This window comes from Rhinatrema bivittatum, chromosome 3 (assembly GCF_901001135.1).
Source record: "Rhinatrema bivittatum chromosome 3, aRhiBiv1.1, whole genome shotgun sequence".
Lineage (NCBI taxonomy): Eukaryota > Metazoa > Chordata > Amphibia > Gymnophiona > Rhinatrematidae > Rhinatrema > Rhinatrema bivittatum.
The window spans coordinates 337,692,802-337,706,579 of NC_042617.1; positions in this window are offsets into that span (position 1 = coordinate 337,692,802).

The window sequence follows — 13,778 nt, forward strand, 5'->3', positions numbered from 1 at the left end:
AAAGCATTTATTTTTAGTTATGTATAAGCATTTGATATTCCAGTTTTTCCTAAAGGTGGACCCAAGGCAGATCATATAAATTAATAAGGCACTGAGTGCATGCATAATGGATGCATACAGATAAATAAAAAACATAAGGTAGATTTCCAGTAAATATAAAAGAAGTATGTACATTAGGTAGGACTAAGTAGTATGGTAAACTCCCCTGCTCTGTACCAGCAAGCCCCCATTTAGATAAATTACATTATTGTTTTATCAACTTTTCATTTCCTGGTTTTTGAGTAATTGTATGGGTAGGATCTCAAGGCACCTAGGAATACCCCATGTCATATTTCAGTAATGCCGCTATACAAACCATTTGAGATGTCTAATCTTGAGTATGGGGCTCAGTTCTAAAGGTCATATATCCAAAGCAATACAGATAGGATAGAATAGAGGCAGTCTAGACAAGGGCTAAAAAAAAATGGTCCAGTCTACAACATAAGTACAATGAAGTAAAGGCCTAAATGTGTGTGCTCTAGAGGAGAGGAAGGAGATGGTGAATATGATAGATATTCATTATACATCAATGATATAGATAATGCATAAGTGGCAAATATTTTTGGTGGAAAGTTCTAGAGCAAAGAACCTAATTCAATCATCCTTTTCTCCCATTTTGTGACTAAGCTTAGAGAATCAGGCTCAAAGTCATGATGGGCCAATGTAATAAGCAGGGCTGACCTTATCATGGGTTTTAACTACCACTTAACTGTAGGGATGTGAATCGTTTTAGGACGATTAAAATTATCGTCCGATAATTTTAATATCGTCTTAAACCGTTATGGAACACAATACAATAGAGATTCTAACGATTTATCATTATAAATCGTTAGAATCGTGAGCCGGCACACTAAAACCCCCTAAAACCCACCCCCGACCCTTTAAATTAAATCCCCCACCCTCCCGAACCCCCCCCAAATGACTTAAATAACCTGCGGGTCCAGCGGCGGTCCGGAACGGCAGCGGTCCGGAACGGGCTCCTGCTCCTGAATCTTGTTGTCTTCAGCCGGCGCCATTTTCCAAAATGGCGCCGAAAAATGGCGGCGGCCATACACGAACACGATTGGACGGCAGGAGGTCCTTCCGGACCCCCGCTGGACTTTTGGCAAGTCTCGTGGGGGTCAGGAGGCCCCCCACAAGCTGGCCAAAAGTTCCTGGAGGTCCAGCGGGGGTCAGGGAGCGATTTCCCGCCGCGAATCGTTTTCGTACGGAAAATGGCGCCGGCAGGAGATCGACTGCAGGAGGTCGTTCAGCGAGGGTTCCGGCGCCTCGCTGAACAACCTCCTGCAGTCGATCTCCTGCCGGCGCCATTTTCCATACGGAAAATGGCGCCGGCCATACGCGTATGGCCGGCGCCATTTTCCGTACGAAAACGATTCGCGGCGGGAAATCGCTCCCTGACCCCCGCTGGACCTCCAGGAACTTTTGGCCAGCTTGTGGGGGGCCTCCTGACCCCCACGAGACTTGCCAAAAGTCCAGCGGGGGTCCGGAAGGACCTCCTGCCGTCCAATCGTGTTCGTCTATGGCCGCCGCCATTTTTCGGCGCCATTTTGGAAAATGGCGCCGGCTGCAGACAACAAGATTCAGGAGCAGGAGCCCGTTCCGGACCGCTGCCGTTCCGGACCGCCGCTGGACCCGCAGGTTATTTAAGTCATTTGGGGGGGGTTCGGGAGGGTGGGGGATTTAATTTAAAGGGTTGGGGGTGGGTTTTAGGGGGTTTTAATGTGCCGGTTTTGCAATTTTTAGATTTTTAGATTTTTCACGATTTTTCACGATTTTTCACGATATTTTACCCCCCCAAACGGCAACAATACGATTCCCTCCCCCTCCCAGCCGAAATCGATCATTAAGACGATCGAGGACATGATTCACATCCCTACTTAACTGTGCGTTTTTTGGTGCTAACTCCAGTATGTAATGGGGTTTTAGAACCAGAAAAACACTGTGCTATATAACGTGTGGCAAGGTTAGCATGTTTCATGCTAATTGCTAGGTAATAAGCCTTGTCAGCTTGAGGTCTTGAACGAGTAGATGCGAATCAGTAATTTACACTTTCGGATAATAGAAGCTCTAGGGGGCATTCCATTAAGTTAGTAAGAAGCACATTTAAGACTAATCGGAGAAATTCTTTTTCACTCAACGCACAATTAAGCTCTGGAATTTGTTGCCAGAGGATGTGGTTAGTGCAGTTAGTGTAGCTGGGTTCAAAAAAAGTTTGGATAAGTTCTTGGAGGAGAAGTCCATTAACTGCTATTAATCAAGTTTATTTAGGGAATAGCCACTGCTATTAATTGCATCAGAAGCATAGGATCTTCTTGGTGTTTGGATAATTGCCAGGTTCTTGGGCCTGGTTTGGCCTCTGTTAGAAACAGGATGTTGGGCTTGATGGACCCTTGGTCTGACCCAGCATGGCAATTTCTTATGTTCTTATGTTCTTATGTTACTCTGCATTGCAAGGGGAAGATTGCTTAGTAGGGATGTGAATCGTGTGCCATATCGTCTTAACGATTGAAATCGTGTGGCAGGAGAAGAAAATCGTGTTTGGCATGATTATTTCGTTGAAAAATCGTTAAAAATCGTTTTTTCCGATTAGTGCGCACTAACGGGAGTTAGTGCGCACTAACTCCCAGTTAGTGCGCACTAACTTGATACAATTTGACACTTTTCAGGTCAGTTAAGGTCAGTTTAGGAATGAATATGTATTCCTATTGGCTGCCCTCTTATTTATTCATGTTACCAAGGTTCCCACTGACAGTATATGGGGGATGGGAAATGGAAACAGTTGGTAGCTTGACAAAAAAAGTAATGTGATCAGTCAATGTGACTAGAACTTGTGCCCTAACCCTGATACCAGGGGTGTTGTGATCTTCCTGCACACAGTGCCCTAACCCTGGCACCAGGGGTGTTGTGATCTTCATGTACACACAGTGCCCTATCCCTATTAATACCAGGAGTGTTGTGATCTTCCTGCACACAGTGCCCTAACCCTGGCACCAGGGGTGTTGTGATCTTCCTGCACACAGTGCCCTATCCCTATTAATACCAGGAGTGTTGTGATCTTCCTGCACACAGTGCCCTAACCCTGATACCAGTGGTGTTGTGATCTTCCTGCACACAGTGCCCTAACCCTGGCACCAGGGGTGTTGTGATCTTCATGTACACAGTGCCCTAACCCTGGCACCAGGGGTGTTGTGATCTTCCTGCACACAGTGCCCTATCCCTATAAATACCAGGAGTGTTGTGATCTTCCTGCACACAGTGCCCTAACCCTGATACCAGGGGTGTTGTGATCTTCCTGCACACAGTGCCCTAACCCTGATACCAGTGGTGTTGTGATCTTCCTGCACACAGTGCCCTAACCCTGGCATCAGGGGTGTTGTGATCTTCATGTACACACAGTGCCCTATCCCTATTAATACCAGGAGTGTTGTGATCTTCCTGCACACAGTGCCCTAACCCTGGCACCAGGGGTGTTGTGATCTTCCTGCACACAGTGCCCTAACCCTGGCACCAGGGGTGTTGTGATCTTCATGCACACAGTGCCCTATCCCTATTAATACCAGGAGTGTTGTGATCTTCCTGCACACATTGCCCTAACCCTGGCACCAGGGGTGTTGTGATCTTCCTGCACACAGTGCCCTAACCCTGATACCAGGGGTGTTGTGATCTTCCTGCACACAGTGCCTTAACCCTGGCACCAGGGGTGTTGTGATCTTCATGTACACACAGTGCCCTATCCCTATTAATACCAGGAGTGTTGTGATCTTCCTGCACACAGTGCCCTAACCCTGGCACCAGGGGTGTTGTGATCTTCCTGCACACAGTGCCCTATCCCTATTAATACCAGGAGTGTTGTGATCTTCCTGCACACAGTGCCCTAACCCTGATACCAGGGGTGTTGTGATCTTCCTGCACACAGTGCCCTAACCCTGATACCAGTGGGGTTGTGATCTTCCTGCACACAGTGCCCTAACCCTGGCACCAGGGGTGTTGTGATCCTCATGTACACACAGTGCCCTATCCCTATTAATACCAGGAGTGTTGTGATCTTCCTGCACACAGTGCCCTAACCCTGGCACCAGGGGTGTTGTGATCTTCCTGCACACAGTGCCCTAACCCTGGCACCAGGGGTGTTGTGATCTTCATGTACACACAGTGCCCTATCCCTATTAATACCAGGGGTGTTGTGATCTTCATGCACACATTGCCCTAACCCTGGCACCAGGGGTGTTGTGATCTTCCTGCACACAGTGCCTGACCCTGACTCCTCCCCTCCCCCATGTCCCAGCCAGTCGCACATGCTCAGTGCTGTTCCCCCTCGCCATTTTGATAACAGAGAAGCATGCAGTAGCCCAGCCAGAAGGAAAGTGCAGCAGGAAAGTGTAACAGCAAGCACTCAGTCAGTAGTACAGTAGTACCCTACCCACCCACTGTGTAACAGACAGTGCTCTGTAAATTGAACCACTGTAAGTATAATAAATTAATAATAAACTTTTTTGTTTAGTTTTTCTTATAGTATGTTAATGTTTTGAAGGTCAGGTTGCAAGTTTCTTTATTTAATGTTATGTTTCACTAAAGTAAATATAAATAGAGAAGTACTTAATTTCAATTTATGTAAAGTTTCCTTAGTTTAATACACAAAGTACTTCATTTTATTTTATGCTATTCTAGTGAAAAAAAAGACATTTAGTTTAACACAGGAACTGCAAACTTGAGCACAGTGAATGTGGGGGGGTGAAGGCGGAGACAGCTCCCTCCCTGCATTATTAGTGAGAGGCTGGCTTCACAGACAGGGGGGAGCTGCCTGACCCTGACTCCTCCCCTCCCCCATGTCCCAGCCAGTGAATAGTGTGTGGGTGAGTGGTGGGGGGGGGGGGGGAGGGATGGGAAGGGAGAGACAGCCCCTGCATTCAGGGGCTGTCTCTCCCTTCCTATCCCTCCCAGGGAGTGGGGCTGGCTCTCCCTTCCCATCCCTCACAGGGAGTGGGGCTGCTTGCCCCTTCACCTCCCCCCACCCCCTCCCCTTCCCCTTCTCTCTCCCATATACCAGCAGTGGGGGATGTGAAGGGTGGGATACTTCAGCCCTTTCCAGTCTGAGCTTCTGAACTTACTTTTTTTCATCTTCTTTTTTATTTTCTCATTGTAGATGGATCATGATAGGGAGTCAGCCCAACCGTCCTCCTCAAAGGCCGATCGTGATGCTAGGTCCCGGAAGCCACGGTTCACACAGGCAGATGTGGACCTCCTAGCCCGGCTACTCCTCCTGGATGAGGAGCATCTCTACACCCCCTCAGGCAGCAGGCCTAACCTTCAAAGGGAGTCTGCAGCCTGGGTGGCTCTCCAGGAGGAGTTCTGCCGGAGAGCCTCTTACCCGCGTGAGATCGAAGATCTCAAGAAGAAAGGTGAGAGATAATGTTAGTGGTGTATTATATTTATTTATATTTATTTATCATTTTGAAATGATGGGATTTGTATCTGGGAATTTGGAATGCCACATTAAAAGATAGCTAAGTATTTTTTTATTACTGAATTTTATATATTGCATAAAAAAATAACCTAGTAGGGCATGTTGTGTTTGTAATTAATTTATTAATCAATTAATGTTATTCTATTTCCTTTCTACCTCTAATTCTCAGGTCGGCATCTGAGACTTCACGTGGGTGATTGGCTTGAGGAGGTCCGCCTGACTTTAGCGCGTCCTTCGCCTGGTAGGTTGTTTGAGAATACTACACAAGTACACAAATATTATTCAATTAATTGTAATGGAATTTGTGTTTAATATTGTTTGTGTCAGTTCCAATTCCTTTTTTTTTAATTTTAACTGTTGTTCTCTGAAATTTGATCTGTGTCTTTGTACAGAACCACACACCAGCAGGGACGAGGCAGGGCTTCCTGGGCCCAGTAGCTGTCAGCAGAGGAGGACGGAGGGAACCGTCACTGGTGGGCCAGGTATTATATTATTAGATAATTGAGCCCTGACCATTGACCAACATGCTGCAAATGTGAATGGGGGATGAATGTGAGACTGAGGGAAGGGGGTATTAGTCATGAGAGGGGAGGGAGGCAGTGGGAGAAAGAGGATGAGTGAGGAAGAAGAACTGTAGAAGAGTGCCATGTTAAAAAATGAACTGAAAAACATTTTTTTTTAATGTAGCACGTGTGTACGGGCTTAATGGCTTGTATTTTGGGCCACTGGGCCAGTACGTATGTTGTAGTACTAGTAGTAGTAGTTTGTCTAGTATCTGTCTGAGGCAGAAAATCACAATTATGGTTTGTGATCAGTCAGTTATATAGGGTGGGATAGATGTATGTTATGCTATATATTTATATAATATTATCTCTAATTATCTAGAATGATATCCCTCCACTCTCCCTCTCCGATGTTGTAGACTATAAACTCATTTTTCCAAAACCCTGCAATTTAGTAAACTAAGGGGATGAATGTATTTTAATATTATAAACTTGCTGGTGCGTACAATACTGGTTTGTGGCCCTCGAGGACCATAACTGCCCACCCCTGTTCTATATCTTATGTAGAATTTTTTACATTTCTTTACAGGGCAAGAAGAGGCAGCCACAGCCACCAGTGCCACTGCCAGTGCCCAAAGGATGGAGGCAGCCACAGCCGGGCCCAGCAGCACCAGCACCAGCACTGCTGCTTTACTCCCTGCAGGATCTCCTCCAAGCTGCGTATGCACTGCACATGCGCAGTTTGGCATACTGAAGGAGATCCTGCAGGGAGTAAACAGCCTCAGGGCAGATGTCAAGGATGTGGAGAGGAGGCTGTCAGCCATGGAGGAGGCCTTTCAGGAGCGGAGGGCACAGGTATCTCCTCCTCATGAGATGCCTCGTGAGGAGGAGATGCCACTGCCCTCTGCTCCAGAGCAGGATCCTCCTCTCGGGTTGCCATTCTCCTCTCCACATCCTTGAGTACTGGGTGCTAACACATAATTTTTTTTTGTATTTTGTCATTGTAAAGTTATATTTTTAATATATATTTAAATATTTTTAGTATTATTTAATTTCGTTATAGTTTTGTAGTTAATAAAATGTTTTTAATTTGAGAAATATTAGTGGACTCAATTATTAAAATTATTATAAATTGGGATTTATAGTCAAGAGATTTTCTAACATGCACACAGCAATAAAATTACCAGTGTTATCAATTAGTCTTTCAGTTTCCACTCCAGTCCATCTGCAACTCATCAAGATCAGCCTCAGCTTCCCCCATTTCTCCCAGACCATGACCTAGTCATGATTTGACTGTTAAGACTTATACTATCACTTACTCCAGATAAAGAGCGAGAGTAAATATAAAGCTGCCAAATCTACACATACAGTAAATCTCTTATAAAATAGCGACTAACATACATAAATGTTGGCCTCCACTTGGGAACACCTAGACCATCCCTTTTTTTCACACGTGTAGATTTACTCATGTTGTACTATATAAAGAAGTATATGCTATTTATTTACACACGTAAATGCTGTTTTTTATTAATGCAACTTGAAAATTCAACTTAACATGTATCTGCTCCGCAGGGAGAAATAATTAAATCTCGGCCAGAGAAACCTTTTACTGACCACAGGGAGGTTAAGTAACTCATGACACAACTGGAGATGGTTTTGATTTAGGCACTAACTTAGGTGGTCAGGCTTTATTAATAGAGAGTGAGACAAATTGGTCCCTATAAACCAGGGTTTTCCAAATAAATAACCACTCACTCAGCCTGATTTTATGCATGATGTAAATTTGCATATACTGAGTCCCCATGATATGCAAATGTATCTCATGCATAATTCGTTGTGGATATTCTAAAAATCCAACTGGCTGTGGAATCCCCAGGACCGGTTTGGTAAGCTGAGCTATAAACTGTCTCAGCCTGAAAAATAAACCATGCCCCTATCACATATACATTAACTGCTTAGAGAGACTATGTTCAAAACTCAAAAGTACTTTAACTGCCTGTTTTCTAACAGCTGCTAAATAAGCGCACACAGTTGATAGACACAAACTTAGGTTTCTTTCTTGCACGTACAAAGTCCTTATTCATCAAGCTGACAAGATAGATGATAACAGCACAGCAGACACCTGAGGTGAAGAGGCAGGGGCAGTTCTATCATGAGGCAGTGCTTCTGCTGAATGCTCCATCCTGCTGTGTTCCCAAACGACCTTGCATCCCCATCTTAGACAAGAGACTCACTCCTCTTCCCAGTCACAGCGAATTTTCACATTATCAAGCAGCGGAAGGTTCATTTTGATGAAAACCAATTCCTCAACTAAGTCTGGATTCAAACGTGCACGGTGTGGACTCACAATGTTCCCTGTCAATGAAAATACTCTTTCACTTTGCACACTGGTGGGTGGGCAGGAAAGAAAGTGTTGTGCTACTATGGTAAGATAAGGCCACATTGAAGCTTTTTCTGCCCAATATCTCAGAGGATCTGACTCCATGCTCTGAACTGGCTCAGAGAGAAAATTCTTCACATGAATTTCTGCAACCTTATCTTGCAGGTATTGCTGCTGGTTAGCAGCACCACCAGTCTCAAATCTGACACATCTTGCTCTTGCTTTTGAAATAGCACCAGTTTCATGAAATTTGGGAGGAGAATGGGTTGTCATCATGGGAGGGAAGCAGCTGGTGGAACTGGAAGCAGCTGAGCAGGATGGAGTGGGAGGAGTTGAAATCTTTTCAACCATTTGAATCAACTTATTTGTCCAGGATGCAAGAGTATTGCACTTGAGAGCAACATTGCCTTTCACACGTGGGTCACACATAGTAGCTAACATATAGCTATCCTTTTCCATTAGAGGTTTCAACCTTTTCCGTACTTGCTCTTTTAAGCATCTCACAAGCTGCAACACTTCCTTCGACAAATCTGTCTGATGCAGAAATTCCTGTAATACCTGCTCCAGATCATATATTACAGGAATGATATCACCTAACGTGGCTGTAGCTGCACTCAGTTCATCAGTATATTCTTTGAAAGGCTTGAGGACATACACCATCTGTGCAATGTTTGTCCAGTCCTGACATCCAAGTGGATTTTCCAATCCAATTTCAGATTCCATTGCCAAATCATGCAGAGGTGTCTGTTGTTCAGATAACCTCTCCAACATAAGATAGGTGGAATTCCATCTGGTAGGCACATCCTGAACAAGGTTATGCAATGGTGCCCTAACTGCTTTTTGTTTTTCTCTGAGTTCCTTCCCACTTTTCACACTGCGATTGAAATGCCCAGTTATTTTGCGGCACTTTTCAATCAACCGCTTCAGGGCTTGACGACTAGTACCTTGCACTTCCTTGGCACCTAGCCCCAACGCATCCCTCACTACCAGGTGCAGTGTATGTGCAAAGCATCGGATGCCTTTGAATCCACCATCCTCCAGAGCCTTACTCATATTGGCAGCATTGTCAGTAATGATATATCCATTTAAACATTCCATATCACTGCTTCTAAGTAGCCCTTTCCATCCTTCCATCATCCCCTGAATTGTCTGTAAGATATTTTCAGAAGTATGTCTCTTGTCTAGCACTTGAGCATGCAGTAAAGCCCACCAGTATCCTGGAGAAAGCTTTTTGGAGCTGCTGGTGCTACTGCCACTGCTTGTGCTTCTGCTGTCAGTTAATGCCTCATCCAGCTACCACCAATGTGCTGTTAGAGACAAATATGCATGTGTTGCATTCTTACTAGTCCAAAGATCAGTGGTGAGATGTATGCTCCTTCCCTTTGCCCTTGCCATCACAATCTGCATTTCAGCACGACATTGTGAGTACAGGGAAGGAATCACCTGACGGGTAAATGTAGTTCTTGAAGGAATTTTGTACTCAGGGGCTACAAGATGCATCAGCTGCTTAAATCCATCATTCTCTACAATCTGCAGTGGCTGATCATCCACAGCAATCATTACAGCAATTTGTCGTGTCAACACTTTGGATACTACTTGCTTCCTAGTCTGTGAAATGGAAGAAGGACACCACCCCAGCCGCTGCTGCCGTGGAAGAGGAGAAGGAGAAGACTGCTTCTGCTTCACATACACACAATCTTCTGAAGTAATTTCCTTCTGTGGCTTCCCTGCAGCTTCTTCTGCAAGCAACAGTGCTCTATGTTCTCTTTCCAGGTGATATTTCATGTTGGTGGTAGTAAGATGTCCAAGAGTTCTTCCACGGCTCACCATCCTTTTACAATGGATACATTGAGCACATCTCCAATCATCAGTAACATTAAAATGATTCCATACCTTTGATGTTTTTCTACTATCCCTTACTCTAGGCTGGACATTTCTTGTCAGTGTTGTCATCAGAGTAGGAGTAGAAGTACTAGGAGTAGAAGTAGCAGAAGTTGTTGTTGTAGTAACCTGCAAATTTTCAACTGGTTTACGAATAGAGAGGATACTACTGGCACTGACAGTGGTTTTTTTGACAATCGGACTACCATCATCTGATTCATCATCACTACTATCACTGTCATTGGTGGTGTTCTTCTCCTCATCCTGAATATCATCATTGTCATCCTCCTCCTCAGACTCAGAGTCCTCTGATTCTCTATTCAGCACTTTCTGTAGCACTTCATCCATCAATAAACTTTGCTGCTGCTGCACAGATTTCACTTTCACCCTTTCCAGATTTTGCTCCTTCCTTGTCCTGCAAGTTACCTTGCTCCTTTACATTCGCTGAAGTAGAAGGGGTATCATCAAATCGCAGTTTTTTCCTAATGACTGGAATTTTCTTTCCAGTAGCACTCTTCTTCTTACCAGCAAACATTTTAAAACGTTATGGCTGCAAGTCCAGTCCAGTACCAACAAGTAAGCTGGCACAGCAGTGTACTGAGCAGCACCTAATAGATAAGATATAAAGAAGGGTTAAATACAGTTAGTGAGTGACTTCGTCAGTCAGTGACAGGTCACTGTGTGATTAGTAATCTGACTAGTGGCTCACTGGCATGGCTAGTAACCAGCCACTAGCCAATGACACTAGGCTACCCCATAATATTATATTTACTTATACTTGCACTACTAACACAAACAATTTATTTATAAATTTAAGGCTCACATGCAAGTCCAGCACCAACACAGGGGTAGTGGCTGGCTAGTGTAAGACGACACACTAGTTTAGTAGTTAGACTGATATTTCAGTATTTATTTAATCAATCACCAGCTGCAGCTAATACAGTCCACTGATTGATTGATAAGATTATATATATAAAGGAGACCTGCCTTTTCACCAAGCTAGAGTCAGTGTCTGCAGTAAAGGAGACCTGCCTTTTCCACAAGCTGGAGTCAGTGTGTGCTGTAAAGGAGACCTGCCTTGTCCCCAAGCTTGAGTCAGTGTGTGCAGTAAAGGAGACCTCGTAGGGATGTGAATCGTTTTTTGATGATTTAAAATATCGTCCGATATATTTTAAATTGTCAAAAATCGTTAGAGCCACGATACAATAACAATTCCCCCGATTTATCGTCAAAAAATCGTAAATCGGGGGAAGGGGGAGGGGAAGGGGGAGGGCGGGGAAACCGGCACACTAAAGCAACCCTAAAACCCACCCCGACCCTTTAAAATAAATCCCCCACCCTCCCGAACCCCCCCAAAGTGCCTTAAATTACCTGGGGTCCAGTGGGGGGTAGGGCGGGGAAACTGACACACTAAAGCAACCCTAAAACCCACCCGACCCTTTAAAATAAATCCCCCACCCTCCCGAACCCCCCCCCCCCAATGTGCCTTAAATTACCTGGGGTCCAGTGGGGGGGAGGGCGGGGAAACCGGCACACTAAAGCAACCCTAAAACCAACCCCGACCCTTTAAAATAAATCCCCCACCCTCCCGAACCCCCCCAAAGTGCCTTAAATTACCTGGGGTCCAGTGGGGGGGAGGGCAGGGAAACCGGCACACTAAAGCAACCCTAAAACCCACCCCGACCCTTTAAAATAAATCCCCCACCCTCCCGAACCCCCCCCCCCCCCCCAAAGTGCCTTAAATTACCTGGGGTCCAGTGGGGGGGAGGGTGGGGAAACCGGCACACTAAAGCAACCCTAAAACCCACCCCGAACCTTTAAAATAAATCCCCCACCCTCCCGAACCCCCCCCAAGTGCCTTAAATTGCCTGGGGTCCAGTGGGGGGGAGGGCAGGGAAACCGGCACACTAAAGCAACCCTAAAACCCACCCCGACCCTTTAAAATAAATCCCCCACCCTCCCGAACCCCCCCAAAGTGCCTTAAATTACCTGGGGTCCAGTGGGGGGGAGGGCGGGGAAACCAGCACACTAAAGCAACCCTAAAACCCACCCCGACCCTTTAAAATAAATCCCCCATCCTCTCGAACCCCCCCAAAGTGCCTTAAATTACCTGGGGTCCAGTGGGGGGGAGGGCGGGGAAACCGGCACAGTAAAGCAACCCTAAAACCCACCCCGCTATGGCCGGCGCCATTTTCCTTACGAAAAAACGATTTGCGGCAGGAGATCGCTCCCGGACCCCCACTGGACCCCCAGGGACTTTTGGCCAGCTTGGGGGGGCCTCCTGACCCCACAAGACTTGCCAAAAGCCCAGCGGGGGTCCGGAACGACCTCCTGCAGTCGAATCGTGTTGTCTACGGGCGGCGCCATTTTGCGCAAATGGAGATTCACATCTCTAGAGACCTGCCTTATCCCCAAACTGGAGTCAGTGTGTGCAGTAAAGGAGACCTGCCTTGTCCCCACCCAAGCTGGAGTCAGTGTGTGCGGATAATGCAATGCACAGGAAGCAATGAGGTGACTGCTGGACTAGTGCACTGGCTGCCTACCTAGGCTTGAATATATTAATGCTGCAGTACTAATAAAAATAAATTATAATTCTGCTAAACTGCCACTAGCCTCACCAGTGACACTAGCCTGGACACCAGTGACCATTCACCACCACCTAATAATAATGAATTATTAATTCAGTGATATAACAAATCATTTAAAAAAAATTGAGTAGGTTAATATAAGAGATGACTGTAGTAGATTGAATAAAGATCTGATGTTTCTGCTCTCCTCACACCAAACAAAAGCAACACACAAGCAGAGAAGCCCTTCTTACAAAGCTGAGCTAGTGAGTTAAGTAGGAGGAAAAGTAAACATACTGGTGCCAGTGTGGCTACTTAAAAAATACACTTACCAACAATCAATTACATATATTTGAACTGTGTACAGTTCCAGCCAGGACCTCCTTTCTAAAATGCACAGTGATTGGCAAATTCAACATGCACTAGCATTTCACGTGCCTGCTAACAAAAATAATAAAACAAGTTCTAGTCACGTGAGTGCTGATCATCACATTACTTTTTTTGTCAAGCTTCCATCTGTTTCCATTTCACATCCCCCCAACCATTACCTCAGTGGGAACCTTGGTAACATCAATAGATAAGAGCACAGCCAGCCAATAGGAATACATATTCATTCCTAAGTGACCTTTACTGACCTGGGAAGTGTCAACACTTTGTTTCATTTTCTGTTGGTGTTCGTGAGTTTCCAGTTCCATTTCCCATCCCCCCAACCATCACCTCAGTGGGAACCTTGGTAACATCAATAGATAAGAGGGCAGCCAGCCAATAGGAATACATATTCATTCCTAACTGACCTTCAGTGACCTGGAAAGTGTCAATTTGTATCATTTTCTGTTAGTGCGCAATAACACGATTTAACGATTTTTAACGATAAATCGTTAGAATTTCTATTGTATTGTGTTCTATAACGATTTAAGACGATATTAACATTATCGGACGTT